The following is a 27879-nucleotide window of genomic DNA, read 5'->3' on the forward strand; positions in this document are numbered from 1 at the left end:
GCAGCTCAGTGGGGATCTTTGTGTTTCACCTCCTCCCTGGCCCTGCCCCAGCTTTGCTGTGGGGTTTGGTGTGACTTGGGTATTTTTCCCCTCCAGCCTAGGCTGTGGCATCTTTATATGGCAAAGGTTGGGTGCTGCAGCTGATTCTTAGAAGAATCACGGGTGAGGAGAGTCCACCGTGGGGAGGAAGGATCTGTGCTGATTCTGTGTAGTTCCTAGAACGTCACGACAGCTCAGTCCTAATTATTCCCTTCGTGCGCCAGATGGCAAAACTAGTAAATATTCTCAAGGACAGAGATGCTCTGCTCTACTCTGGGATTCTCTGTTCATTGCTGGGAATGGCGCGATAGCACAGCTTCCTTGGGTCAGCTGGGGAAATACTGAGTTTGTGGCAGTGGCTGCTCATGTAATACACACATTAACAGGTAAAAAACAAGTATCCAGTAACAGCAACACCCCATCAGAGCAACAGATGAGCAATGGTTACCATTGATCTGGAAGATGTCTTACAGTATAATATAGGAATAAACATAAAGTGTAGCATTTCTAGCAATGCAGAGATGGGTGTCTGTGGATATATGGGGTGCTGTGAAAGCACATTAGGTTACACATAAGAATCCCCATTGACACAGCGCAGACCCAGAAAACATGTTGGGCAAGCACAAGCAACTGTAGGTGGGATAGTCACTGAACTTACAGCCAGCTACTCCTTCCGCTTCTGCATGTATTATGTGGTAGTCAGAAAGAGAGGTATCAGGAGCTACAGATGTACAGTTGATAAAGATAAATGCTTTAAAGTCGGAGCTTGAAGCAATTTTAGTACAGTGGCACTGAAAATTCTCTGTAATCCTTGGATCCTGCATGCAACACAGAAATGGCTGACGTAACATTGAGCCACAGGGGCTGTTAGCAAACGTGGGACCAGGAAGGCTTGGTATCTGAGCATGATCTTGAAAGGAGAAGATCTGAGTACCCGACGTACAGACATTTCCCCGGCTGCTCCTGGCTAACGATGTCAGCCATCTTAATAAGGAAGAATTTGTGTTCAATATTGAGCTCACCCTGGAGTACCAAGTTCTGTTTCTAGATCAAGGCCAGAGCTCTTCTGATCGTGGCCCACATTACCTTCCATAGCCATCCATGCAAGACCTGCTTTGGCATTGCAGGTGCCTGGAGAACACCAATCCTAGCCCACAGTGGCTCCATGGGGGGGCAGTAAGTCTGAGCCCCACCCCACCCCCACCAACACCCCTGTGTAAGGTTGGTTGGTTGCTGCCTGTGAGGAATTCTCTCCAGTGTAATTTCACATCAACCCTGAGATCCCCCTGAGGGGTCCTATACTGGAGTAGTGGAAGAGGGAGGAGGAGGGAAAGTGGCTGATAAGAACATTATACAAGCACAAGGGTGCAAGAGAGCCAACACTTCATATTTTGATCAGTGGGATGGACTGAGAATCAGCAGGCATTTCACTGGGGACTGTCACAAACCAATCCAGAAACAAGGTTGCATGGTTGATGGGTGCCCTGCTGTACTTTCCCCTGCTTCTCTGAAGTCCTGGTGAATAGGAAGTCAGTACACTGGATACTTACCTTCAGAGATGTGATACCAAGGGTTCAGACAAGAAAGATGCGTTTCGTTTATCTGCTTGTCCGCTGTTAAGCCCAGTGAGAGCGTGCAGTGTTCTGTGTTAGTCTCGGGAGGGAATGCGCTTGTTTTCTATGCCATTAGCTTGGGAGTTCCTCTCTAGCTTTTTATCTAAGCACAGCAGCAAAAAAAAGAAGTTTGAATTTTCAGCAGTGGCAGGATGGTGCCTGCTTAGTCTTTTCTCTGCATCACATTGATTCATTGTTGTGGATTCACTTTTTAAAACATCTACCTGTCCAGCCCTTTAAACGCCGAATTAAAACCTCAAGCAGATTTGGACTGTGACTCCAGCTCTCCGGCGGCAAGTCAATCAGACACACAGCTGTGCAGCCTAATTGCAGCTGCTGCGGCTTCTTCCTGCCTCCCAGCTGTGCTGAGTGCATCCTTTTGGAGGGAGGCAAAGCCAGTTGCTGTTCTTCTCACCTCTTCCAGCCCACCTGCTTTTACTGTATTCTAGTCTCTTCTTATCCTCGGGAATTTGCAAAGCTCTTACATCCCATACCGACCAGGACCCTGGATGATTAAGTTTTGTGTAAGGGGATTCCTTGAGATCAGATGTCTATGAGGATTCATGAAGGCAGAAGAACTAATAACATCAACAGCAGCCATTTAATGGCTGATTACTCTGTCCCGGGTACCACTGCATCTTTACCTCTGGTTCACAATAATCCTGGAGAGGAGATGGTTTCCCATTTTACAGATACGGAAATGGAGTCTCGGAGGGTGTAAGAAAATGCTGGAGAGTCATGCACCTTGGTTGCGATACAGACCTGTTTGATCACAAAATGTATATTTTTTCTATGATACTCTATTTGTAAAACTAAAAACATTGTCTGGCTTTAGGAGAATCAGTGATAGCCCTTTTGTGAGGCAATGACAACAGCCACAACAAATCCAAAGAACAGGGGCCAGCGCTGTGGCTCACTTGGTTAATCCTCCGCCTGCAGTGGCAGCATCCTATATGGGTGTCGGCTTCTAGTCCCGATTGCTTCTCTTCCAGTCCAGCTCTCTGCTGTGGCCGGGGAGAGCAGTAGAGGATGGACCAAGTGCCTGGGCCCTGCACCCGCATGGGAGACCAGGAGGAAGCACCTGGCTCCTGGCTTTGGATCAGCGCAGTGCCGGCAGTGCCGGCCATTTGGGGAGTGAACCAACGCAAGGAAGACCTTTCTCTCTGTCTCTCTCTCTCACTAACTCTGTCAAATAAAAAATTCAAATAACAGTCATAACAAGAAATATTTACTGAGCACTTAGCAGCAACCAGAACCTTTGCATATTATCCCCACAATCCTTACAACAGTTTGGTGACTTAGAGACTATTTTTATTCCTATTTTATTAGCAAAAGGACAGAGACCTGGAAAAGCTAAAGAAATCTGCCCAGGACACACCACTAGTAGTTGACAGAGATGAACTTTAGACCCAGACCTGCTGTGTCCACACCCCAAGTTCTTAACCATTCCTCAGTGGTGACAACAACCCACCAGAAAAGTGCCCCTCTGCTAGATGATTTTGTCACATGATTCCCGGGGGAGGATGGGCCCGTGTTTCGACCTTGGGAAACAAGCAAGTGCAGGAAGCTGTAGACTGTAAGGAAGAGGTGCACACCTCTGCTGCTGTTTGGTGCACCTGTGTGCACGCGATGCTGTCATCAGGAGGCTGAGCAGGCAGCTGTGTTTATGAGAAGCTCCCTGAGCTACTGAGATCTGAAACCTCTCCCACAATTAGATCAGCTGCCTCTGTACACAGCGATGGAATGAACCAAATTGAATTTTCCACCAATTCACAAAGGGCATGAACTCAACTTTTATAGTTCATAGGACAATTCAAGTTTTGATTCGGTGCTGAATGACCCCATGTAGAGAGGACAGGCTAGCTAGATCGAGTAAGCTCTCAGTTTTATTTCAGTGTGGTAGATGTGCGGAGTCAGTTTTAGTCTTATGATTTGATAGAATTTGTTCTTGGTAAATTGCTTACTTTTTGAAATAAAAATGTGTGTGAGATATATTAGAGAAGCTGTGTGTAATTGGCCTTAAAACAACATAATATTCAAGAAAATTTTAAGATTTGTTTTTATTTCTTTGAAAGGCAGAGAGAGAGAGAGAGAGGAAGAGACAGAGAAAATTACTTTCCATTCAGTGGTTCATTCCCCAATGGCTGCAAGAGCTGGGGCTGGGCCAGGCCAAAGCCAAGAGCCTTGAACTCTATGGCACTTGGGCCATTCTCCACTGTTTTCCCAGACACATTAGCAGGGCACCAGTTTGGAAGTAGAGAAGCCCACTTAAATCAGTGTTCCAATATGGAACGCCAGTGTTTCAGGCACTCACTAAATCCACTGCACCACAATGTCAGCCTCCAATTTCTTTTTATAAGTGTATTATTCTTTTCTCTGTTGCTATAACAAAATCCCCATAGACTGGGTAATTCAAAAAATAAGTTCTTGGCTCATAGTTCCAGGGGCTGGGAAGTCTAAGAGCATGGGGCCAGCATCTGTTCAGCATCTGGCAGGTGCATTCTTGCTGCATCGCACACAGCAGAGGACATCACACGGTGAGACCGAGCAAGCGTGCTGGCTCTCAGGTCTCTAAGTCTTCTAAGGTGCTAATGCTGTTAGGACGCCCCACCCTCATGATCTCATCTAATCCTAATTATCTCCCAAAGGCCTCATGTACAAATACAATTAATGTGAATTTGGGGATTAAGTTTGCAGCACACGAACTTTTGGAGAACACGTTGGAACAACAACAATAAGAGTACATATGTTTCTCTGGCTGGGGTGTGTGTTGTGACACAGCAGAGTAAGCTACTGCCTGTGATGTTGGCATTCTGTAGGGCCATCAGTTCACATCCCAGTTGCTCCACTTCTTTTTTTTTTTTTTTTTTAAGATTTTATTTATTTATTTGAGAGGTAGAGTTACAGACAGTGAGAGGGAGAGACACAGAGAGAGGTCTTCCTTCTGTTGGTTCACTCCCCAAAGGGCCACAATGGCCGGAGCTGTGCAGATCCGAAGCCAGGAGCCAGGCGCTTCTTCCTGGTCTCCCATGAGGGTACAGGGGCCCAAGAACTTGGGCAATCCTCCACTGCTCTCCCAGGCCATAGCAGAGAGCTGGATGGGAAGTGGAGCAACCAGGTCTAGAACCAGCGCCCAGTTGGGATGCTGGTGCTGCAGGCAGAGGATTAACCTTCTGCGCCATGGTGCCAGCCCCGGAATGCTCCACTTCTGATCCAGCTCCCTGCTGATATGCCTGGGACGGCAGCAGAGGATGGCTGTGGTGCTTGGGCCCCTGCCACCATGTGGGAGATATGGATGGAGTTCTAGGCTCCTGGCTTCCAGCTGGCCTAGCCCTGGCCATTGTGGTCATTTGGGGAGTGAACCAGTGGATGCAAGATCTCTCTCTCCTCTCTCTTTCTGTCCCTTTCTCTCTCGCTGTAACTCTGCCTTTCAAATGAATAAATCAATCTTAAAAAAAAAAAAAAAGTTTGTCTGGCTACTATATTTCCATACCTGATTTTAGTTGTAAGGGCTGGGCCACTGGGGAAGTGGGATATTTTGGGTAGCACAGGTTTAAATGATAGTATAGACATGTGTGTGTCCGTGTAACTCATAGACATGCATGTGTCCATGTAACTCAGATACTGCAACCAACTTGGCTTTAAGTAATGGATTTAGATCCCGTGTTGTTGTTCATGTAGTGAGTTTTCATTTAATTTTAAAATTTGAACTTCCTTAGTCATCAGATAAGAAAGTAATCATATCCTAGGAATGAATCCTGGTGTTCTTCCCCTCCCATCATTCAAAAGTCCACTGTTAGTATCATAAAAATATTCCTCCCAATACTGGAGCTGGTGGAAGAGGACAAAGGCAAGGGAAATGCACGTGAATAGATAATTCCAGCAGTGCTTATACTAGATTGCAGAGTGTATTTTCATGCTTCTATTATACCAGCTGATGTTCTGGGAATACTCAGCACTTCAAAGTAAGATAACAAAGCAGCTTTGAGCCATCTGATTTAGGAAAAATTCACCTGCATCTCATTCTGGCTTTCTGCTTTTGAGCAGTGAAGACTTGATAAGATTTTTTCTTAATGTAAGAAATTAATTGAGTGTGTTTTTCAATTACTAAAAAAAGAACCAGTAGAAATTGATGATTTATATTAATCCAGAATTTAATCTGCTTTACCTCAGTTACTCCAGAATCATGAATTCCCTGTTGGGTTGATCATATGTTGAGTCAATTCATCATTTGTTGCTTGCTTTATGTCAAAAAAGTTGGCATCTTATAAACCTTAGCTACTATTACTGTCTTGTTTATAAACTCATCTTCTCAAATATATTTTATTTTGGACCTTCTACTTCTGAACATCTAGCAAAATACCCATTGTCACCTATAAATTAAACATTTGTAACTTGGCTTATGAATAGATAACCATGTAATTAATCCCCTGAACCAGAGCACATGTGAATGTCAGCAGGTGTATTATTAATAATTGTACTCAGACCATAGGCTTAAACTGGATGGTCTTAATCAAATGGGACATTCACTGACCTTGTATGAATATATTGTCATTGTATATTAAGAATATATAAGTAAGGATTTGGATTCCTAGTCCATGAGTTTTGCAACAACAACAAAAAAGAAAATAATGATAAAAGTCTTCCAATGTTCCTGGCAACTCGGAATCTAAATTGATATGATTAAAATTTTACTTGATCAAAATTTCTGGTCAGAAAGCTTTGTTGGAAACATAATTATGGGGCTAGCCAAGTGGTGCGGTGGTTAAACTGTGGCTTGGGACTCTGGCATCCCATATCTGAGTGTTGGTTGGAGTCCAGCTGCTCTGCTTCCAATTCAGCTTGTTGCTAATGTGCCTGGGAAGGCAGTGAATGATGCCCCAAGTACTTGGGCCCCTGCTGTCTGTGGGAGACCCAGATGGAATTACTGATTCCTGATTTCAGCCTGGCATAGACCTGGCTTTTGTGGCCATCTGGGGAGTGAAACAGTAAATGAAGATCTCTCTCCCTGTCACTCTTTCAAATAAATAAATAAAACTTTTTAAGAAAAATCATTATGAAGTTACTGCTTTCAACAATGCCTACTACAAGCCAGGAACCTGTACTAGGCGCTAGGGATCCAGTTGTACAGCTAATTGCCACTGTGTAATTCATCACGAAGTTTCTAATCCAGAGCAAAGTGCAGATGAATAGATGGATCATTTCAGTATTCTGTGATGCGTAGAAGATGGCATGATAAAATGGAAATGATACTTCATGTAGCCTTGGTGAAAAGTGACACCAAACATGAGAACTTAAGATGGGTAGCATTAAAGGGTGAAGAGACAAGGCAGGAAGTTCCAAGGTGAGGTAAGGCCAGGTTCAAGGGCTGGGTGCAGGAGAACATTTGGTACCTTCAGGAGCCTGGAAGCAGGTCAGTCTTGCTGGAATGTGAAGCTCTTGGTGGGCAGTGGTTAGGCAATGAGACTCAGTAGGTGGGCACTACACCTAGAAAGGCCTTACAAATGGATAAGGAATTTTGACTTTATACTAAGGGCAATGAAAGTACTTTAAAGGCAATGTAAATGCTTTAGCAAACAGACATCTCAGTCTAGGTGTGAAGAGTACATTGGGTGGAACAGAATTGAAACACCAGAAATCAACCCAAACATCTACAGCCAACTTATATTTGATCAAGGATCTAAAACTAATTCCTGGAGCAAGGACAGTCTATTCAATAAATGGTGCTGGGAAAACTGGATTTCCACGTGCAGAAGCATGAAGCAAGACCCCTACCTTACACCTTACACAAAAATCCACTCAACGTGGATTAAAGACCTAAATCTACGTCCTGACACCATTAAGTTATTAGAGAACATTGGAGAAACCCTTCAAGATATTGGCACAGGCAAAGAATTTCTGGAAAAGACCCGGGAGGCACAGACAGTCAAAGCCAAAATCAACTATTGGGATTGCATCAAATTGAGAAGTTTCTGTACTGCAAAAGAAACAGTCAGGAGAGTGAAGAGACAACCGACAGAATGGGAAAAAATATTTGCAAACTATGCAACAGATAAAGGGTTAATAACCAGAATCTACAAAGAGATCAAGAAACTCCACAAAAACAAAACCAACAACCCACTTAAGAGATGGGCCAAGGACTTCAATAGACATTTTTCAAAAGAGGAAATCCAAATGGCCAACAGGCACATGAAAAAATGTTCAAGGTCACTAGCAATCAGGGAAATGCAAATCAAAACCACAATGAGGTTTCACCTCACCCCGGTTAGAATGGCTCACATACAGAAATCTGCCAACAACAGATGCTGGCGAGGATGTGGGGAAAAAGGGACAGTAACCCACTGTTGGTGGGAATGCAAACTGGTCAAGCCACTATGGAAATCAGTCTGGAGATTCCTCTGAAACCTGAAGATAACCCTACCGTTCGACCCAGCCATCCCACTCCTTGGAATTTACCCAAAGGAGTTTAAATTGATAAACAAAAAAGCGGTCTGCACCCTAATGTTTATTGCAGCACAATTCACAATAGCCAAGACCTGGAACCAACCTAAATGCCCATCAACGGTAGACTGGATAAAGAAATTATGGGATATGTATTCTTTAGAGTACTATACCGCAGTAAGAAACAACGAAATCCAGTCATTTGCAACAAAATGGAGGAAACTGGAACACATCATGCTGAGTGAAGTAAGCCAGTCCCAAAGGGACAAATACCATATGTTCTCCCTGATCGGTGACAACTGACTGAACACCAAAAAGGAAACCTCCTGAAGTGAAATGGACACTATGAGAAATGGTGACTTGATCAGCATAGCCCTGACTGCTAATGGACAACTTAATACATTATCCCTCATAGTATTTTTTTTTTTGTCTGTTCTACTTAATATGACTGGTTTAATTCTGTAATTATCACACAGTTATTCTTAAGTGTTGAAAATTAACTGAAATGTGATCCCTGTTAAACATAAGAGTGGGAATAAGAGAGGGAAGAGATGTATAATTTGGGGCATGCTCGGGCTGACTTGCCCCAATTGGTAGAGTTGGAAACATACCAGGGGATTCCAATTCAATCCCATCAAGGTGGCATGTGCCAATGCCATCTCACTACTGCAACTGATCAATTTCAGTTCACAATTGATCATAATGAAAGGACTAAGAGTCAAAGGGAGCACATAAACAAGTCTAGTATCTGCTAACACCAACCGATAGAATAAATAGAGGGGAGAGTGATCCAACATGGGAAGTGAGATACTCAGCAGACTCATAGAATGGCGGATGTCCTAAATAGCACTCTGGCCTCAGAATCAGCCCTAAAGGCACTCGGATCTGGCTGAAAAGCCCATGAGAGTATTTCAGGCATGGAAAGCCAAGACACTCTGGCAAAAAGATCTCTGTGAGTGAGATCCCAGTGGAAAGAACAGGTCTTCAAAGAGGGAGGTGCCTTTCTCTGAAGGGAGGAGAGAACCTCCACTTTGACTATGACCGTGTCTAAACAAGATAAGAGTCGGAGAACTCAAGGGGCTTCCATAGCCTTGGAAACTCATGACTGGTGCATAGGGAGATTACTGATGCCATAAACAGGAGTGTCAATTGGTAAAGTCAACAACAGGAGTCACTGTGCACTTACTCCTCATGTAGGATCTCTGTCCTTAACGTGCTGTACACTGAGGCTTAATGCTATAACGAGTACTCAAACAGTATATTTCACTTTGTGTTTCTATGGGGGTGCAAACGACTGAAATCTTTACTTAATGTACACTAAACTGATCTTCTATAAAAAAAAAAAAAAAGAAAGAAATTATCAATTCCCAACTTGACTCTCACTGGGATTAAACATGACAATAGGTCTGATCTGATTTCATCATCATTTAAAAAAAATCATCTATTATTTTTCACTTTATGTTTCTGTGTGGGAGCAAACTGTTGAAATACTTACTTAAGGTATACTAAGCTGATCTTCTGTATATTAAGATAATCGAAAATGAATCTTGATGTGAATGGAAGGGGAGAGGGAGTGGGAAAGGGGAGGGTTGTGGGTGGGAGGGACGGTATGAGGGGGAAGCCATTGTAACACATGAGTCGTACTTTGGAAATTTATATTCATTAAATAAAAGATAAAAAAAAAAAAAAGAGTACATTGGGGTCTTGGGATGAGGGGGACAGGAAAAGAATAAAGTAAACCAGTAGACAAGCCAGGAAGAAATGGTGGAAGCCTCGAAGAGGGTCATGGCAGTAATTGAGAGATACTTGGCAGTTGGAGTCAACAGGCTTGATGGATTTGGCCTAGCAGCCGACGGAGCCGGGCATTCAGGATGATACTGTGGGTTGAATTGTGTTCCTCAAAATTCACATGTGGCCGTCCTCACCCCTAGTGTCCTTAGAACAAGGGGAAATCCGGATGCAGACATGGACAGGAGAAAGATGTGAATTCACAGGGTGAAGATGGTCCTGGACCAGAGAAACAGACCTGGGACATACCCTCTCCTTATGTCTCTCAGGGGGAGCAAACCCTGCAGATACTTTCATCTTGGACTTCTGCCTGCCGGAACTTCTGTTGTATAAGTCTGTGGAGCAGAAGCCCATGGGGTGGGTGATGCTAATGCAACTTTAAACATGTTGGTTTCGAGGCACCTGTCATCACATGTTAGGGCCAGTTGCCCATTGGCTAATCGAGACTTGGGAGAGAGAGAGCTGGAGGTGCAGTTAGTGGTTCCGCAGTGCCACCATGGGAGTGGACCTCAGGGAGAACGTGCAGGTGAGAAGGAAACTGAGACAGCCTTAATATCTCTTTGTACTGCTCCTTTTCTTCACCTATCAAATACCTGGTGTGTTACAATATTTATGTATTGTAATTAGTAAGAAAGGGGTATATCGCAAGACTGGGATATCAACAGAATGACTGGAGAGGCCAGCCTGAGATAGTCCCAGAACACTCGCAGAGATTCGGACTCACACAAAGCCTACAAGACACAGTATTTGGAACCCAACGCTAAGTTATTCATCTGTAACGAGAAATGGAACTGGCAGGTGGAACAGATACATGTGTCTGTCTACCGGCTTCTTCTATCACTTACCGAGAGGCTACAGAGAGAAACAATCATCAGAAGCTTATTTGGTGCACATGGAATCAGAACAAGGGCGCTCATTCAATGACTGGAATCTGTAATGAGATCAGGCGCCAATAGCCTGATGCAGTGCTCCCCGCCCGTGATTGGGAGGTGATTACCAAGCCCGCTGTGCACCCATCCATCCCCGCCAGCTTTCAGCTGACTGCCCTCTGTCCTGGGCGGTGCCCGGGAGGCGTTGCCACCTTTCATTTCGGTGACTTTCCTTTCATTCTGCCTCCTTAGATGACCCGTTCCCTTTAAATGAAGGCATGGCTTGTCTGGGGAATATTAATATCTTCGATCAGATTAAAGACTTGTGTTGCTGCCCTAGGACCATTTCACTTTCTTTGAAATAATTGTCCGTCTCTCTCTGCTCTCATCCATCATGTGGTGATTTTAAAGTTCTCTTTCCCTCAATTCCACATTCTTGGCCATGGTGTTGCAGCTGGGGATTGAGGATGAGAGCTCCGGCTTATTTAAAATTCTCCAAATGGATATAAACTTAGTATTTTCAAGGCCGTGATTTTAACAGTTATTTTAGGCTAAATTTTTTTAAAGATTTATTTTTTTATTTGAAAGAGTTACAGAGAGAGGCAGAGAGAGAGAGAGAGGTCTTCTATCCACTGGTTCACTCCCCAGGTGGTCACAACAGTCGGAGCTGTGCTTATCCAAAACCAGGAGCCAGGAGCTTCTTCTGGGTCTCCCATGTGGGTGCAGGGGCCCAAGGACTTGGGCCGTCTTCTGCTGCTTTCCCAGGCCATAGCAGAGGGCCAGATTGGAAGTGGCGCAGCCAGGACTTGAACTGGAGCCCATATGGGATGCTGGCACTTCAGGCCAGGGCGTTAACCCATTGCACCATAGCACCAGCCCCTAGCCTAAATTTTTTTAAAAAAGATTTATTTATTTGAAAAAGCTAGAGAGAGATGGAGAAACACCTTTCATCTACTGGTTCACTCCCTGAATGGTCTCAACAGCCAGAGCTGGTCTAAATTGAAGCCAGGTGCTTCTTCCAGGTCTTCCTCATGGGTGCAGGGGCCCAATGACTTGGACCATCCTCGGCTGCTTTCCCAGGCATGCTAGCAGGGAGCTGGATCAGGATTGGAGCAGCTGGGACTTGAACCAGCACCCCTGTGGGATGCCACAGCGCCAGCCCCAGGCTGAATGTTTTTTACAGTGGTTTTCTAAAGGTGTTAATTAGTAAAACATTATTAACTTAATCCTACGTGCTTTATATTTACTCTTTCTTACTTCCTGCTGATTCTAATAAGAATGCTGGGTTTCTTTACTGTTCGGTGACTCTCCTACCGGCAGGACACTTTCAATTGTAGCACCTTTTAGAATTCATAGGATGAGGAATGATGCCGGGAAAGGCAATGTGCATTTATTGAAAATTTTCCATTCCATTCATTTGGAACTTCTTGAATATGTTCCCTTTATGTTGAGTGGGTGAATAGTGGTTCCCTTTGGGGTCAGTTCTTCATCAGCTCCAAGTTGAAGCACCCAAAAAAATTTGGCAAAAACTTAAGGCTTCTGGCCTCAGAACCTCAGGCCAGTGGAAATAAATGAATCAAATGTCTCCTCTCCACAGTCTATCATCAAAATTCATATGCTCTGAGGAGATAAACAGAAGTAAGTCTTAAGCTTCCACTCTTATCTCATAGCTTCAGGATTGGGTTGTGGGTGGGCCCCTGAACGGTTGAATCTTAAGTTGGAATTTTATCCACATAGGCTGGCTGGCTGGCTTGCAAGATGCTCATACATTGGAGGTCTTTGCAGGGGAAAAAAAAAAGTGTTTCAAAATTTAATCAAGATACAAACAATTCTCACAGTCAGTAGTGCTTCCCTGGCAAACATATTAATTGGTGGTTGAATCAGCTAGAACTGCAAGTCTGTCTTCCTGGTCAGGGTAGGGGTGGAGTGAGGAGGAAAATGCAGAATGAAGCACAGTGCAGCTGTGCTGACCTAGGACCCCAGCTGATGGGGAGATGGGCACACCTGCAAGTGTCTTGAGAAAGCCCCAAAGGCAGCGCAGGAGTAGGGGGGTGTGGGGAAACCCGTCTGCACGGTGTAGCTGGATCTGCATGGCAGCAGCGCCTTTGGAACAGGGACCCTGAAACTTGAGACATTTTCAGCTATAGGGCTGCTCCTGTGCGGCTGGGGTTTTGCACACTTTTGGGGGGAGGGGGTTGGGATTTGGGAGAGAGGAGTTAGTTCTTCCCCTCAGCCTGAGCAGAGCAGCTCTGTCCTGTGAGATGGACCAGACCTTCTTCTCTGAGCAGCAGGCAGGTGAGGGGCCCCCGTGGGACTAAGCTAGCTTGTCCCAGGGAATCATTTTTTGAGGAAACACAGGACACAGCTCTCTGCTGCAGATTATTAATTTTCGAGAGGGATCCCCTAAAATCTTCCCAACTAGCCCCTTAGCGGGAGGGAGTTAATGGAGAGTCCATGCCATGTTGAAAAGCAAAGTTCTGCCACAAGGAGGTGGGGGTTTGCCAAGGTGTCTCCTTCTGGTCTCAGCCACCTCTGCCCCATATAGTGCATTGGTCTTTTCTAAGCCAAGACTCCCACAGAAAATGCACGAAAGCCAGTAGGCATTGTCCTTGCTTGCCTTCTGGAGAACAGCTTCCAAGAGGTGAGGATGGTTTGGGCCCCCAGACCTGGCCTGCAGGGGGAGAAAGGAGGCAGCCTGGCCTGGGCCCCCATGGTGGGGAAGCAGGATGGAGGGAAGCTGAACTTGCCGAACAGCTCCATCCTGCTGTGCCCGCTCCATCCTGAGATGGGACCGTAGAGGTCTTCACCCCAGGGCACAGGAGCATCACTAGACCATGGCTCCTGCTAGTTGATACCAGAGCCCAGTGCAGTCACAAACAGCCCCAAGTGGCTGGCGAAGTCAGGAAGCGAACAGTCAGGTGCTTTTCCCGTAGTCATCTCCTGAACTCAAGGACTTCAGTTCCATGGTCTAATGCAGCAGGGGGTCTGAAGGGTGTCCGTAGCACAAGTTGAAGAGGAGGGTCATATATAATGAGATAGGTTGATGCTATGAATATATAAGAAGTAGCTTCTGAGTATCTTTTCCTACTCTCAATTTAGTATATCCACTGTTCCAGATGGCTTAGTTTCTGTGTCTCGCTCTTTCTTCCTGTCTCTCCCTTCCTCCCTCCCTGTAATCAAATCAGTTCTCATGTCTTCTGCCCTCCAAAGATGATTCTGATCCTTCTGCCCCTGGATAGCCATCATTTACTTTTCTTTTTAGGTATTCCCAGTGGTGGGCACAAGCTCAGGTACATAGTTTGCATGCCAGGAAGCACTCTGCATCCAAAGCTACGTTCACATTGAATAATGAGACCTTTTGCTAAGTGAGGCTTACTGAGGTTTGTTGATAATTATTCTGCACTACCGATAAAGAACCCAAACACACAGGAGTTTCAAATGATTTCACAGCTGATTTGTATGCACAAAGAATAATTAGCATCATGTAATTTTCCTTGCCAAATTGAGTCTCATTTGAATATCGAAAGATATGTCATTTTAAAATAATTCCACACTTCACTGATGAACTAAAATTGAGACATGGAACCCATGTGGCACGTATGTGTTAGTGGGCAAGCAGGCAGTCATTCTCTTTGATGAAGGCAGGGACAGCAAAACCTGCAAGAAGTCATTACCTACCTTTCAGACAAGTTCATGATCACTTTTATACCTGTTATCTAGAAAAATCAACCCAGGCCCCAGGACTCACTCAATACCTGACTGCTGTCCCTCCAATAACACAGATTCAAAAACAAAATTATTGACATGAAAACTTCACAGATTAAAAAATAATAATAATATAGGTATAGTCAGAGTTTTCCTTCACCTTAATAGTAATGATGTTAGGGTTGTAGCAAGCCAGTTTGGTTTTGAAGGAAAATTGTTGAGATTCCTGTGTCCAGATCACAGATCAGCCCATCGGGGTTGGCCCTGGGATTAAGAGCCAGTCCTGGGCCTCTGCCCCACAGGATGCTTCCTTCAAGGCCCCCCTGCTTAGACAAAGCACAGTCAGCAGGAAACACTGGCTTGGAAGATGTCTTCGTTACTATGTTTCTGTTTCTTTTTGCAACATGGTTTGAGAGATAGTCATCTGGCTTCTGCCTCACCCTGGCCTGCCTCTCACTTTTCTGTTTTCCTGATTGCATTTCTTACTCTCCACATCATTACATCATCAGTGACTCCATGGCTAAAGTGCCTCATAGTGACAGCCCAGTGACCTACCACTTCTGAATCCCATAGGGTGATGTGAGATTTTGTGTGCAAAAGAAATTTATAAACTGTAAAATCTTCGACAGTTACAAGGGATTTTGATACTAATGGTAGGAACGGGACTTGTAATTATGAGTGAGATTAATCCAAAAAACTGATCCTTCAGCAGTTTTGAGTTCTAATCTGGGGCAGTTAATGAGCAGTTAAGCAACTATGCCTACTAGGTGACAAGAAATTAGTCCAACTAGTCAATTAAAATCTCTGCTGGTGTGAATGGGCATGTGGAGTTGAAGGAAATCAGTGTGTGGTCTCCGTGAAAATGTTCAACCCTACCAGTATTTCACACCATTTTCAACAAACTGAATCAGCATGGAATTGGGAAATGTTTGGATGTACATTGCAAAAGAAGAGAGAGAAATGATCATTCATTATCTTGGAGGAGTCCCTGCTACCCTATACAGCACTTGTGAAGACTTGTAAAAGGCGATCATTCCTCTGGGAAGAGCCCTGTTCCAGGGGAGAGGGCCTGGATTGCAGACCATGGCTGGACTTCGGCCTCAGTGTCTCTCCGACAATATCCCTTGTGTACGCCACCACCCAACCAACTGCTTGGTGGTTGGTCCAGTGTGGAAACCATGGGATCCTCTCTGTGGGTCAGTATGTGGGACTCTTTCATTTGACATCTTTCTCTCTCTGTTCTTTTTAAAAAGATTCAATCGTTTATTTGACAAGCAGAGTTACAGAGAGGGAGAGACGCAGAGGGAGGGAAGGAGGAAGGGGGGGGGTCTTCTATGTGCTTTCATCAGTCCACACATGGCCTCAAGAACCAGGGTTGCACCAGGGAGAAGTAAGGTGCCTGAAACTCCATCCAGGTCTCCCACATGGCTGATAGGGACTGAAGCCCTTAGGCCACTGTTTGCTGCTTTCCCAGGCCCATTAGCAGGGAGTGGGATCAGAAGTGGAGCAGCTGGGACTTGAACTGGTGGCCATATGGGATGCTGGCATGGCAGGCGACAGCTTACCTTGCTGTACCGTAACACTGGCCTCTACCACACTAAGGAGAAGGACTTGATGGTAAATAGGTGGGTAGTTTAAGACAGACTTTTTTGCTTCCTCTTTTGAAGAGTGCCATTATCTTCTGCCAGAATCCAAAGAGGCTTAAGACAGAAGTCAACAGTCTCTTCTACTTTTGAGCAAACCAAGCTACTGTACCTGCTTGGAATTTCAAGGGTGATTGCTGGTAGCTTACTCCAAAATAGTGATGAAACAAAAAGCAGCCCAAAAATGGGGTGGATAAGACTTACTCAGCAAATCTCAGAGCACTGGAGGGGGAACCGCATTTGGCATGAAGCTTGAGGATTTTAAGACACCCAGTTACAGAGTCTACCAGCAGCGGTGGGGGGTGGCCTCGGTGTCACCATGAGAAAGCGACGTAGCGCTTCTTGGCCCAGCATGGCTGCAGTCAGGTCACGGGGTATGAAGAAGAGAAAACAGTGCAGAACTTCGGGATGCAGGCAGCTAAGCCAGGAAGCCGGGATTGCTGCAGCTGAGACGCCCATGACCATGTTCTTAAAAAGTGCGGAACGGTCCATTGCACAGTAGGCTGTCCCAGTTCTTTGGTAAACCTTGGTAAACTTATTGATTGGCTGCTGACTCACATGGTTGTGCCTTTTTTTTTTTTTTTTTTGATAGGCAGAGTTAGACAGTGAGAGAGAGAGAGAGACAGAGAGAAAGGTCTTCCTTCCATTGGTTCACCCCCCAAATAGCCACTACATCCGGTGCGCTGAGCCGATCGATCGGAAGCCAGGAGCCAGGTGCCTCCTCCTGGTCTCCCTTGTGGGTGCAGGGCCCAAGCACTTGGGCCATCCTCCACTGCACTCCCTGGCCACAGCAGAGAGCTGGACTGGAAGAGGAGCAACTGGGACAGAATCTGGTGCCCGACCAGGACTAGAACCTGGGGTGCCGGCACCGCAGGGGGAGGATTAGCCTAGTGAGCCGTGGCGCTGGCCTGTGCTGTTCTTTAAAGCTTTTCAAGTAGAAGCTTTGGGAAAAGCTTTCCACATGACTGGGAGAAGGAGCTGCACATTTTTCTGTAGTATTCTGCAGGGAATTGTGTGATTATTCTCAATTTTATTAAATTTGGGGTTTTTTTTCCACCTCAGTTACTTAATGGTTTTTTTCTCTCAAAGAGGGAAAGACTGAAAAGTGTAAAATTTCTTCTGCTACTTTTAGTTTATTAAGTTAAAAAAATTACAGTAAAAAAAAAGAAAGTCATTCTTTAATGCTTTGGCAAAGATTAGGCATTCTGTAGTCCTCATAATTATATTCTGGTGTTAAATTAACTTTTTAACAATCCCTTGGAATTCAAGTGGCAGACAGTAAAGAAACCAAATTGCACACCTTATTTCATTTTTTATGAGTAAGAAATATTGGGTCCTTTCAAACCCGAGTGGTACATATTGATGGCTTTCATTATTTTAGGACCTGGCTTGTTTTTCACTTAAGCATACACATGGAATTTAAAATAACTTTTGAGGCCCCGGAGTGTATTTGTTTTCCATGGCTTTTCCATTAATGTCAACACCATGGCTTCCAGAGTGGAAGGCGTCTACCTTTCCCTACTTAACTGACTGCCATCACGCCATTGCAACAGTCCGACCGCTGACATTTTAAAATTTCACATTTTATCTTAAGTGTGATCTGATTAATTGACCCAGTTCAGCGTGCTTGCAGTTATTCAGCCTCAATAATAAATTGCAAAAAATTGGGTTAATACAGGGGTGTTTTTCTTTGTTGGTACACACATGCCTGTTAGCTTTATTGGTGTAATTCATTTTTATAGATGATGATGTTGAAGTGTAAATTAGGAAACCATTACTTAGGTAGCTCTTTGTTTCCACTGAGGCACAACATGAAGCACATTGAAAAATTACAGTTGGTTTCCTTCTTTCCTGTTTTTCTCAGGATGCTCCCATTTTTGTTCAGTTTATGTGTTACCGTGATGGTAGACAGCTAGACACATGGAAAACATGTCAAATACAAGGTTCTCTGTGGCCAGTGGACCCTGGGTATCAAAAATTCAACAAGTATTGAGGATCTGCAGTTCCTGCCTTTAAAAAAGCACAGTCTATAGAAAAGAAGTTACAACTAGAGTTATGTGGAAATAATAATGCTATACAAGATAATATATATTAAATTCTAAGGTATGCATGGATTGAGTCCAGATGAGACAAGTTACAGAATTTTAGAGCTCACAGGACATTTAGACTCACCTAGTTCTATCCTGTTATTGTCCATAGAGAAGACTGAGGTTCAGAGAAGTTAAGTGCTTTGTCTACGCCTCTGCGTAGCAGAGTTGAGACCTGACCCTGTGGCTGACCTACTGGATCCTAGTGCTTCAAGCTCTGTGGCTGCGCAGACCTGGAATTTGCATTAGGCTTTGAGGGTCTGCATCCAGGGCTTCCGCATAGAGTTGTGCAGGTTGGGCACCGCACAGCTCCAGGAGGTGCCATTCCCCTGACTGGATGACTTTCCTTCCTAGGCAGGAAGACATCAACTGAAGGTAGGCTTTCTGTGGACAGAGCACGTGAGATGCTGATGTGTTGCAGCGCCGTAACTCTTTCCTGGGGGTGGTTTTCTGTATATAGATCACCTTAGCTCAGGGCAACCCTGGGGTGATCTAGTCATTATGAGGACTATCACTTTAAGAATCCTGGGTGTTGCCAAAAGTTTGACAAAGTCTTGAATACCACTTGCTCCACTGCTTACTACTCTCTGTGTTGTGTTAGACAAGCCCCTTACCCTTCCTGAGATAAGATTAGCACCTACCTCACAGGGTTCTTGTGAAAATTAAATGGGATCACGCTTGTAGATAGCCGGTCTAGAGAACATGTGAAATAGTGTTCACTATTATAACCATGGGATTTTGATCTATCCTAGATGTATGATCCCAACCACTGGTTTGTCTGACCAATTCCTCTGAGGCTATTGTAGAGAAAGAAGACACAGTGAACATGTACCTGGACCACAAGGAGAAGTCCAAGAAAAAAAATCATATATTTTATATACATATATATCCTAAAAGTGTATGAGGATGTCTTAAAACCAGAGGAAGAGATAGGAGAATGACTCTTGGGGACTTTTGTGATGGGTACTTGGTGGCCATAAGGCACTAAGCAGTCCATTCCAGGGGCATTAGACAGCTACAGTTTTCAGACTGTGATTAATCTCTACAATCAACTCACCACGTTGTGCACTCAAGTACCAGTCACAGAACTGCCAGGCGTCCTCTCCTGGCTTCCTCTCTAGTTTCAAGAAGTCTTCATATCCCTTAAGGATATATACCTTGTCCCTGGTATCCAGTGTCCAAAGAAACAGAGCTGAGCCTGTGGCTGGCATCACAGGGACTAAATGGTTTTCAGTATCAGGGGTGTAGATCCATTTTTCCATTAAGGGGAAATAAGATCGCTGGATGCTAGGAGCTCAGCCAACATCTGATCCTGCCTGTCCTGTTCTTCTCTGATAAGGGGTATGTGGTGGGGGAGGGGAGGGTGGAGGTCAGGCAGATGAAGCTGGAAGGACAAGGAGAGCTGTCCTGTCTTTCACTAGAAGCGAAAGGTCTGCAGGAGCAAAGGGTAATGAGGTGCGGTCTCTTCCAATTAACATGCTCCCCTCCCCATGCTGCCTGAGAGCCTGGAGTCCCGGCGTGAAGGCTGCCGAGCAGCCCCCTAGTTAGTGAAGATCTCACTGGGAGGTGGGGAGATGGGGCCGAGAACAGGGCTCCGCCCCCTTTCTCCTTCTGGCAGAGGACAGCCAATTTGGAGCAATCCTAGGGCACTTTTTCTTTGGCCAAACAAAGACCGATCGTTTTGAAGCATCTAGGGGGATGTCTGTTCATACCCCAGGCATCATTTTGGGGCTTGATGTGGCTTCATTATGCCACACAGGTTTCCACTAAAGAGAGATGAGAAAAACCCCACAGCCCATTTTGCTGTTCTATGGCAACCTTGCATTAGAATGGGGCTGTTAAGTCTTTCACATTTTAATCTCTCTCTAGGCAGCCCCTGTATAACTTCCATTAGGAAATTGGGTTATAATGTGTTCTAATGGACGACAGTTTTTCAAGTCACATAACTGGACTCCTTCTTGGAAGTCTGAACTGTTCGATCCCAGCCTCAAACGGATCAACACTGATAGGATCCAGCCAGGCCAGGAGTACACACTTAATTGTCATTCGCTGTCTGGGAGAGTGGCGAAAGCTTCAGGGAGACCCAAGACAAGTAAAAGACAATCCTTGCCCCCCCCCCCAACTTATCTTGCGAGGAGAGAAGAGGAGGTGATTGAAGACAAATAGTAACCTTCTCTTTACAAACAACATGCATAATTGGGTTGAACCTTGGTTTCCTTGTCCATGTGGGTTTATAACAATCTCCGCCTCACAGGGTTGTGGAAGTACAGATGTAAGCTACCTGAAAATATTAGCCATAAATCGTCACCCTCTAAAGAAAAAGTTTATGCAAGAATGTCAGAGGATTGTAACCCAGGATGGCCTCCCAGGAGGTGGGGCAGGGGAAAGCTTTTAAAGACAAAAGAGAAGCATGCATGTCAATTGGTTTGAAGGCAAGGGAGCCTCGGTTCTAGGAACTTTGGAAGTGACATCAGCTCTTTGGGAGCCAGCAGCCAGCATTAAGCAAGTGCTCCGTTCTGGAGGCAGCCGGCCCTGCGGGATTCGCAAGCTGCAGAATGAGGAAACTGCCCTGTGTTCTGTGGTGGTGAGTGCCCCTCCTCCATGGCCTTCTCTAGCGTGAGAGGTGAGTGACTAAAGATTCCATTCCCTTTTCCCTACTAAAACACAAACAGCCGTGGTGTACGAGCCAACATGAGTGCTAACGTGCTGTTGGAGACATAGAAATTTCTTAGGATTGAGGACCCTGGCTCAGCCTTCTGGGGATCCTTAGCACCTAGCACAGAGCCTGGTGCTCAGTGAATGGCAGAAGCACAAGCAGAGGTAAGGAGGCGGGTACCCTAGGGCATGTTGAAGAACCTAATTCCAGGGAGCCTCTCCTTAGGGGCTGTGCTCGTTGGCTAGGGCGGTGCTGCTGGTTGAGGATATGTGGCGGGGTAGATGACTCAGGGCATCTTCCTCTTAGGCTATGCTTAGCCCACGATGTGTTTGTGGGGACACGGTCACACTGTAAGCCGAGGGGCCTCCATGTTCATTTGCTCCCGTGTGCATTCGTTTCAGTCTTCATGAAGAATTGGGTGAAGTCCTACTGTAGAAATGTTAGCACAGAAAGTACAAATGGTGGCCGGTGGCATGGAGACAGCAAGACGGAGCCTCTGATTGGCTTTGCACTCGTGGCCTTGTCAGGTAGTGACGGAGGGGTCTCAGATCATCTACTCTTGGAAGAGGAAAAACAAGAACCAATGGTTTGACATTTCATAGGGTGTTTTTCTCTGCCAAAGAGATTTATCTACAGCCCCGAGTTACTTATTTTTATCTTCTTTTTTTTCCCTCCTTTATGAAGATTTAGATTTTTTTAACATTAAGGGACCAAGGGACATATGGTGGTTGTCCCTATTTCTAGAGGCAGCGACTGAAGCACAGAAGTATTGACTTAAACAGTCAGCGCCAACCCTCTAGCTGGCCCTGACTCTTGGTGCGTTTCTGAGTGGGGATCCAGCCACCAGCACAGGCCCGGCCCCAGCTCGACTCTGAAGCTGCTGGTGCACACCCAGGGCCCCACGGGAGGGGGGCGGGGGGGATGCCCAGAGCAGCAGCTCTTTTCTGTCCACCCAGGAGATATTTCAGTATTTTTTTTTTTTTGACAGGCAGAGTGGACAGTGAGAGAGAGAGACACAGAGAGAAAGGTCTTCCTTTTGCCATTGGTTCACCCCCCAATGGCTGCTGCAGCCAGCATGCTGCGCTGGTCCAAAGCCAGGAGCCAGGTACTTCTGGTCTCCCATGGGGTGCAGGGCCCAAGCACTTGGGCCATCCTCCACTGCACTCCCGGGCCACAGCAGAGAGCTGGCCTGGAAGGGGGGCAACCGGGACAGAATCCGGCGCCCCGACCGGGACTAGAACCGGTGTGCTGGCACCGCGAGGAGGAGGATTAGCCTAGTGAGCCGCGGCGCCAGCCAATATTTCAGTATTTTGCTGACTGTTCCACACTGTCCTCCCATCCTAGCTCTACGGCCCCCTCCCCCACTCCAGGCGTCAGTTTACCTCCTTGTAAAGGGAAAGCTCTGGATTTGGGGATGACTGGAGGGTGGCTCAGCCTTGCCACTCCCAGCCTGTGGGGAGAGTGACTAGTGTACTAGGAACACAGAAGGGCAGATCCGGGAGAGGCCACGGAGTAAGCAACCATGAAGAGCTTAGGAGAGGCACCCTCCTGCCTCCCCTGAGGTAGGAGTAAGCGCCGTGAGCTCTAAGCTGTAGGGTTCTTAGGGCTAACTAGAGAAACCATTCCTCCCCGCAGCATTCATGAGGTGGATGAATTGGCCCTGTGCGCGTGTGAATAGGGAATTCTCTATTAAGGTGACGGTATCCCTCCTGAAGACCTGGGGAGAGCTGACAGTGGTGGGCAGCCTAAAGACAATGAGAACCTAAACCCTGGTCCATGACTGGTTTCTAAGCAGTAATTTCATGTTATTCTATTAAGGTATTATACTGCTTTCTTCTGATTATGAAAGCAATGTGTGCTCATTGTATAACACTGAAAATTCAGACGGTAAAAGGTGGGAAATTTAAAAAGAAGTAAATCAGTGTCACTGGTACGCGCACTGCCTGCTAGTGAGTTGTGTGTTACTCATTGTTACTGTCTCCCTCTGTGTGTGTGTATATGTGTGTGCGCACGTGTGTGCTAAGACATTTGATATTACCTGACATTTATGGCTCTCCTGCCCCTGTTAAGCATTGTACTGTACCATTTATAGGTTTTATATCATTGGGTCCATAAAGAAAACCTTGAGGGGGAAAGGGTAGTGTGATTAACAGCTTTTTACAGTGGAAAAGACTGGAGCCTGACTTGAGGTCAGATGTTATATACAGGTTCATATTGTACTGTTGACACAACATAATAACATGGGTTTCTTTCATAATATCATTGGTTCCTTGAAAATATGAACATTAATGGTTGTGTAAAATGCCAAAATATAAATATATTATTTATCTAACCATGTAAATAATACTGTGATGAACATCTTGTGTATGAATCTTCCCAGGCCAACTCCCTAGAAGTAGAGGTCTTAGGTCAAAGATTTGCAATAATTTTAAAATCATTGATTGAAAGGATGAAATGGCTTTCTAGAGATGTTGTGGTGCTTTGCTTTCCTATCAGTGGGGCATGAGTATTTTATGCAGTTTTTAAAAAGTATGTTCTTCTGGGGCCATTTCTGTGGCATAGTGGGTAAAGACGCCACCTGCTGGGCCAGCGTCCCATGTGGGCGCTGATTTGAGTCCCAGCTGCTCCCATTCCGATCCAGCTCTCTGCTATGGCCTGGGAAGGCAGTAGAAGATGGCCCAAGTTCCTGGGCCCCTGCACCTGCATAGGAGACCTGGAAGAAGCTCCTGGCTTTGGATTGGCATAACTCCAGCTGCTATAATCTGGGGAGTGAATCTTTGGATGGAAGACCTTTCTGTCTGCCTCTCTGTAACTCTGCCTTTCAGATACATAAATAAATCTTTTTTTTTTTTTTTTTTTTTTGACAGGCAGAGTGGACAATGAGAGAGAGAGACAGAGAGAGAAAGGTCTTCCTTTGCCATTGGTTCACCCTCCAATGGCCACCGCGGCCGTTGCGCTGTGGCTGGCGCACCGCGCTGATCCGATGGCAGGAACCAGGTGCTTCTCCTGGTCTCCCATGGGGTGCAGGGCCCAAGCACTTGGGCCATCCTCCACTGCACTCCCTGGCCACAGCAGAGAGCTGGCCTGGAAGAGGGGCAACCGGGACTAGAACCCGGTGTGCCGGCGCCGCAAGGCGGAGGATTAGCCTAGTGAGCCGCGGCGCCGGCCTCATAAATAAATCTTAAAAAAAAAAAGTACACTCTCCTTTTAAAGATTGTGTTTTCAAATAGCTGTTTAATATGAAATGCTTGGATGTAGAAATAAATGACAGTGAAAAGAAAAGAGGACTACAGGGGCAACAGAGCAGAAAGTGGATGAACATATATTAAAATTCAAAACACAGGCCTCTAGTGGGGAGGAGACAGCTGCAGCCTTTTTTTTTCCCATAACCTGTAGGTGGTAGATTCTTCTTTTAATTACTTTTTTTTTTCACAGTTTAAAGTTCTGGCTGACAGTTTGTTGCTGGGATGGAAGAAGAAATGTGAACTTTTGTGTCGGGAAGGTTATGAGAACCTTGTGGTTCTGTGGGTGTCTGTTGTTGAGCTTTGAACTAACCTAACAGCCAATCAGTCACTGGGCTTGCATTAGCAGAGGCTGGACTTGTAGCACAGTAGGTGGAGAGGCAGGTCAGTCACTGACAAGAAGGCCGGCCCCTGGGAAAATCCGAGAGAGCCAGCTTTTCCGTCTGAATCCACTCCCTCCAGCAGACACTGTCAATCGCAGGAGAAAGCAGAGTCTTAGGAAATGACACGTTCAGGGTTATTCATTGTTATTGAATAAGCTTGCAGCTGATTCCAGCAGCTCAGTCAAGACCAGACCAGACGGAGTCCCCTCCTGTCCAACTGGGAACCAAGCAGGAGGTTTGGCTGTAGAAAGAGTCTCAGCTCATGTATTCTTTTTTTTTTTTTTTTTTTTTTTTTTTACAGGCAGAGTGGACAGTGAGAGAGAGACAGAGAGAAAGGTCTTCCTTTTGCCGTTCGTTTACCCTCCAATGGCCGTCACGGACAGCGGGCAGTTGCCGGCGCACCACGCTGATCCGATGGCAGGAGCCAGGTGCTTCTCCTGGTCTCCCATGGGGTGCAGGGCCCAAGCACTTGGGCCATCCTCCACTGCACTCCCGGGCCACAGCAGAGAGCTGGCCTGGAAGAGGGGCAACCGGGACAGAATCTGGCGCCCCGACCGGGACTAGAACCCGGTGTGCCGGCGCCGCAAGGCGGAGGATTAGCCTAGTGAGCCATGGCGCCGGCCAGCTCATTTATTCTTATGTCTATTTATGGGCATTGTCTTTGCTACATTAAGGGCTAGAAATGTGAAGCCTCTACCTTCAAGACAGGAGCTGGTGCCTGTGCCGAAGCAGGAGGCATCTGCACATCACGTCCAGCAAGCCCAGGCTGCCGAGTAGGTGGCTGGGGTAACCTAGTGCAGCATCCACGCAATCCCACACTTCCATGAAGAGAAGGGGATCTTGGGAGGCTGCCTTAAGGATCGGGCAGAGAATTCTCCTTTTGTATCATCATGCTGATCCCTCCATAAACTTATCGAAGTCCACTTTTGACAACAAATTCGCACAGGTGGAAGCTGAGTTCTGTAATGCTTTCTTGGCCTGGAGAACTTTCGGTAGTGATGGATGTGTTGTACATCAGTACTGGCCAGTACAGTAGCCATCAGCCACATGTCGTGGGTAAAATGTGACTGGTGCAACTGAGCCATTGAATTTTTTATTTTACTTTATTCAGCTTAATTTTAAGTATTTAAATAGTCCCTTGCAGCTCTTGGCTGCCGCATTGGGATAGCACAAAAAACGAAAAGCTTTTTTTTTCTTTCATTTCAGTGACTAACATTGCTAAAAGCCCAAATGTAAGCTTTTGATTTATACAGACTCTAAGAAGTAAAGCATTGCTGTTTATTCAAAAAGGAAGCATGAGCAAGCAGAACTTTGGGAAAGCTGGGGTTGAGGCAGACGCGCGGAACTCAAGGTGGGGATGACAGCAAAGTGTGTGTTTGAAATGCAGCCGAAGCGTGTGCTGTCCTCTGGGCTCCGATGGGGAGCTGATTCCTCTCTTCCTGGGCCACAGCGGCTATTTTGGTGGCTCAATGCCTTCGTGTTCAATAGGCTTGATTTTGCACACAGCTGGGGGATCTCGGGGATGAAAACTCTATGCTCAGTCTTCTCAGTTTCTCCCCGCTCGTTCCAGCTGCACAGATATGAGCATGATGCCTTCCTCTCTCTCTGGGTGCTGATCAAGTATGACAGTTTCTATCATGCGCCCACAGAGAGAAATAAATAAATTGCAGCTTTATAATAAATTGCAGCTTTATGAAGAAAAAAAGAGGACTCGGCCAGAGGCATCTAGTGGCCTCAAATGCTGTTTGTCTTCCTTATTACGTGGCGATGGGGGTCCTTGTCTATTCATTTTACAATCATCGCCAAAGGTACTAACCCTGACTCTGGCAACACATCTTGATGAAAGATTTTTTTTTAAAGAAACCATTTATTTATTTGAAAGGAAGCATCACAGAGAGAGGAGGAGAGAGAGAATGAGAGAGAAAGCACTAGGACTAGGACAGACCAACGCCTGGGACTTGGAACACCATCCAGTCGCCCAAGTGGGTATCAGGGGCCCAAGGACTTGGGCCGTCTTCTGCTGCTTTCCCAGGTGTATTAACAGGGAGCTGGATCAGAAGTAATCAGCAGCCAGTAATCAAACTGGCACTCATGGAATGCCAGCATCTCAGGCAGCAGCTTAACCTGCTGTGCCACAACAGTGGCCCCAGTGTAAGATATTTTAGTTTGTTTTAAATTTCTACTCCTATGTGAGACTTACTTGTCCAATTAATTTTTTAAAAGGTTTATTTGAATGGTAGAGTGATCGAGAAAGACAGAGGGAAGAGATCTTCCATCTGCAGGTTCATTCCTCAGATGGCCACAAGGGCTGGACCTGGGCCACCTAAGCCAGGAGCCTAGAACTCCACCCAGGTCTCCCACATGGGTGCAGACTTGGACCAACTTCCGCCACTTTCCTTGGCACATTAGCAGGGAGCTGGATGAGAAGCAGTACTCTGATGTGGGGTGAGAGGGTCACAAGCAGCAGTTTAAGCAACTGTACCACAATGCCAGGATCCCCAATTAATAATTCTTTATGGACAGATGCAGTAATATCTTTAAGTGAATCTTTTCAGTAAATTTTCAAAGCAACAAATACCTAATTAAGTAGGAAAATTGACCAGTGTTCCTAACACCCGCTAAAGAAGTAAGAACTGAAGAACTGTAGAAAGTTGAGGAAGGGGCCGGCACCATGGCTCTCTTGGTTAATCCTCCGCCTGCGGTGCCTGCATCTCATATGTGTGCCGGGTTCTAGTCCCGGTTGCTCCTCTTCCAGTCCAGCTCTCTGCTGTGGCCCGGGAGGGCAGTGGAGGATGGCCTAGGTCCTTGGGCCCCGCACCTGCATGGGAGACGAGGAGGAAGCACCTGGCTCCTGGCTTTGGATCAGCACAGCGCCAGCCATGGTGGCCATTGGAGGGGTGAAGCAAGGGAAGGAAGACCTTTCTCCCTGTTTCTCTTTCTCACTGTCTATATCTCTGTCAAATAAAAAAAAGAAAGCTGAAGAAGTCTTCCATCCATTTCTGCGATTTCAGTGTAGGCCCTTCCAGTGTCACTGAGAAATGTGGGCACTGAGATCACAATACCTTACACAAATCTGAGTAACTCCTGATCAAGAGGAAGAAAGGTTTGGCAGCTCTAAAAACCACATCAGCCTGGCTCTAATGTATCTAGCAGCTCTAAAAACTTGAGACACAAACAGAAGGAATACTTGCCAAGGAGGGGACATTTTAGGTTTTTATTTGCTTTTAATTTAATTTTATTTGAGGCTACAAGGAGACACACGGTGGGGGGGGGGGGTGTGTGTGGATGCATCTGCTGGTTTGTTTTCCAAATGCCTGCAGTGGCCTAAGGCTGGACCAAACCATAGCCTCGTTGGCTATGACCCAATTACTTGAGTAATCACCACTGGTTTCCTGGGTCTGCATTAGCAGGAA

At 45.9% G+C, this 27879-nt stretch overlaps 1 protein-coding gene across 1 annotated transcript in view; it reads left to right on the forward strand.

Annotated features, from left to right (window-relative positions):
- FRMD4A (FERM domain containing 4A) overlaps positions 1-27879 on the forward strand; it is a 644478-nt gene that overhangs the window by 110239 nt on the left and 506360 nt on the right. The gene's annotated exons all lie outside the window — the stretch shown is intronic.

The sequence above is a fragment of the Oryctolagus cuniculus genome, chromosome 13 (genome assembly GCF_051225735.1).
Source record: "Oryctolagus cuniculus isolate XC-2025 breed Fujian yellow rabbit chromosome 13, ASM5122573v1, whole genome shotgun sequence".
Classification (NCBI taxonomy): domain Eukaryota; kingdom Metazoa; phylum Chordata; class Mammalia; order Lagomorpha; family Leporidae; genus Oryctolagus; species Oryctolagus cuniculus.